Source organism: Ursus arctos, unplaced genomic scaffold, assembly GCF_023065955.2.
Source record: "Ursus arctos isolate Adak ecotype North America unplaced genomic scaffold, UrsArc2.0 scaffold_30, whole genome shotgun sequence".
NCBI lineage: Eukaryota > Metazoa > Chordata > Mammalia > Carnivora > Ursidae > Ursus > Ursus arctos.
Genome location: NW_026622986.1, coordinates 30,114,504 through 30,117,744, shown reverse-complemented (window position 1 = coordinate 30,117,744; position 3,241 = coordinate 30,114,504).

Sequence of the window (3,241 nt, the reverse complement as noted above, 5' to 3'; positions counted from 1 at the left end):
AACAATTCCGAAGTTATGTATCAGGGTATGGAACAGGTCGTTTACAGGAGGAAGTTACATTTTAAAACTCTATTTCACTCAATATGACCAGGGCACCTTGCCAAATAATCGGCCAAAATGTTGATAAAGTGACCCTGTCAAAGGACATAAAACAAACAAAAAACAACAACAAAAAACACCACACCAATTCCAGGGAGATTCTCCTACAGATTAGACATTTTATGCAGTGGATTATCTGAAGGGGTGGGTTCCTCAGGAAGATACAGCCTTGACTTGAAAAAATGTTGGCCAGTAGCAAAGAGGCGGCAAAGAGAGGTGGCGTGGCTGAGGCTGAGAGAGTAGTGTGGGATCGAGGCTGGGGAGCCTGGGGCAGCTTGTCCCATTTCTGTCCATCCCTCCTCCGTGTCTCATGTCCTCGTGAGAACGCCTCCTCCCAAGCCCATCGCCGGCCTTTGAAGAAGTGGAGGGAACCAGAGAGAAAGAGTGCCGAGCGCAGGAAAGGAGGCTGGAGAGGCTGGTGGTGGAGGGGATAAGGGGGAGTGGAGTGAAAAGAGGAGTGTAGAACCGAGAGGAGAAAATCAGGACCACCGCTCAATGCTGAGACGCCGAAAGCAAGACCATAGCCAATGTGGGTTTTAGTGTTTTTTTTTCCCCCCACATGTTTTTGCTTAAAAATAGAGCGAAAGTGTGGATCTGAGCGCCAGGGATGGGCTGGAGGCAAGAACATGGGGGACAAACGTCTCCCTAGAGCTCACCCTCTGGGCTTTAGGCCTCTCTATTCCAGAGCACCGAGTTGTACCAGGTGGCATTCTTAATTCTTGGGTCTTTATTGCCTTTAGTACCTGTTGCTTTCTAGGGTCTAACAACAGCTAAAAATGCCCAGGTTTCGCTCAGCAGGGCCCCTTCTGGAAGGCGCGTGATTCCTGACTCTTTATCAACCATCGAGATGCACTGTCTTCCCTGTGAGTGGGCTCTCTGCCGGAGAGTGGGTGCAGGGGATTGGCTGCACCTAGAACATTCACGTCTGCACACACTTCCTATCCCTGCCGTCTCAAACAACAGCCTCCCGGCTTATCGGAAACCTCCCCCTTCTTCATAGGAGTTCAACGTTCTTTCTTTTCCTCACTTAACCTTGACCCGCAGTGAACTTGGTTCAGCAGAAGAGTTAAGTTTCAGTGAGTGGAAACCCTCAAAGCTTCTGTATGTGCTCCTAAGGGCTCGGTGTGACCTCCTGATCTTTCTTTGGAAGGTGTTTCCCTGCCCTAAGCTCTTAATGGAGGACCAACTAGTTCCCTCCTTTCTCTCTGGGGCTCTTTTTCCCTTATGGTCAAAGGAGGAAGCCCCTTTCTCAGCGGCAGGCCAGGTTCTTGTGAACGGCTTCTCGTCTTTATTTCCAAAGGACCCCGTAAATGATGGGCTCCCTTCCACCTTCCAGAACCTAATGGACTCCTCCAGTTCAGGGCCCTGTGCTCCGGCTGCCCCTGCTCAGGAACAACCCTCAGGCCTTCCTGTGCTCAGCCTCTTCCGCCCAAGGCTGCAGAGAAGAGGTGAGCGGCTGAAACAAATACAAAAGCTCAAAACCTCACAGAATGGTGTGTGTTCCTATTCACGGCTTCAGGAAACAAAACCTACTCCTTCTGTTCCCAGTGAACTTGTTCTATTTGTTATTTTGCCCTTTAAGAATCCCAGTTAGGAGCCACGGCACCTGTCACAGCCCCATCACTGGTTTATTTTTTTATTTTTTTTAAGATTTTATTTATTTATTTATTTGACACAGAGAGACACCCAGCGAGAGAGGGAACACAAGCAGGGGGAGTGGGAGAGGAAGAAGCAGGCTCCCAGCGGAGGAGCCCGATGTGGGACTCGATCCCAGATCCCCAGGATCACGCCCTGAGCCGAAGGCAGACGCTTAACGACTGCGCCACCCAGGCGCCCCAATCCCACCGCTGGTTTCAATCCTGCAGCTTGAAAGTGCTGGTCCCTCAGCTCCTGACTTTCTTCAAGGACACCTGCAGCCGGCCTGGCCTTCTACGTCCTTCCTGCTCAAGCATAGATCTGCTGAAGCTGCCTCCGTGGGGCCGTCCCCCTGGAACCCCCCTCCAGCTCTGGAGTGCAGATAAGTAGTTGGGATGAGTAGTTGCACCCCGCAGGCCATCCAAGCATTCCCCAGGCTCTGGCGGAGTCCTTTACATCTCAAAGGAACTTCTGGCCACCGAATTCCCCTGGGGCTGGGATGCCGAAGTAATCTCACTGTTCCTCGTCTTGCCATCTTCAAGAATCAAAGTGATTCCTGACCGTGGCTCCGGAAAAAGTCTGTGATCCCCAAACTACATCTTCCCTGGGGAAGTTATCTGGCTTTTTGATGCCATGATCCACCCTCGAGAATTTAAGCAGCCCAGAAAAGTGCATGGAGCACAAATACCAAACCAGCTAATTCACTCCTCAGGACCGCGGCGAGGCGTGTCAGAGTCCCTGCTAGACCGCTGCTAAGCGGGCACATGGGGGAGACCTTACTTCAGAGTTCAAAGTGGTTAAAGAGTCAAGGGTCTGCCCACGGGCTGGAAGATTGTCAAGATGACAATATCCCCAGCTGATCTTCAGGATCAACACAATCCCTGCCAGAATCAAAGTCACTTTTGGGGCGCCTGGGTGGCGCTGTCGTTAAGCATCTGCCTCCGGCTCAGGGCGTGATCCCGGCGTTCTGGGATCGAGCCCCACATCAGGCTCCTCCGCTGGGAGCCTGCTTCTTCCTCTCCCACTCCCCCTGCTTGTGTTCCTTCTCTCGCTGGCTGTCTCTCTCTGTCAAATAAATAAATAAAATCTAAAAAAAAAAAAAAAGAATCAAAGTCACTTTTATTTTGCAGAAATTGACAAACCGATCCTCAAATTCATATAGAAACACAAGGGACCCAAAATAACCAAAACTGTCTCGAAAAAAGAACCCAGTGGGAGGACTCACACTTCACAGTTTCAAACCTCGTTGCAAAGCTACAATAATCGGGGTGGCATGATAGGGCCGCAGGGATAGATGCGTAAGTCAGTACACCGAATTAAGAGTCCAAAAATAAACCCTTGCCCTAACAGCCAGTTGATTTTCTACAGATATGCCAAAATGATGCAATGGAGAAAGAACAGTCTTTTCAACAAAAGATACTGGAACAACTGGACATCCATATGCAAAAGAGTGGATCTGGGCCTTGACATCCCAGCGTACATAAACATTAATTCAAAGGGGATCAAA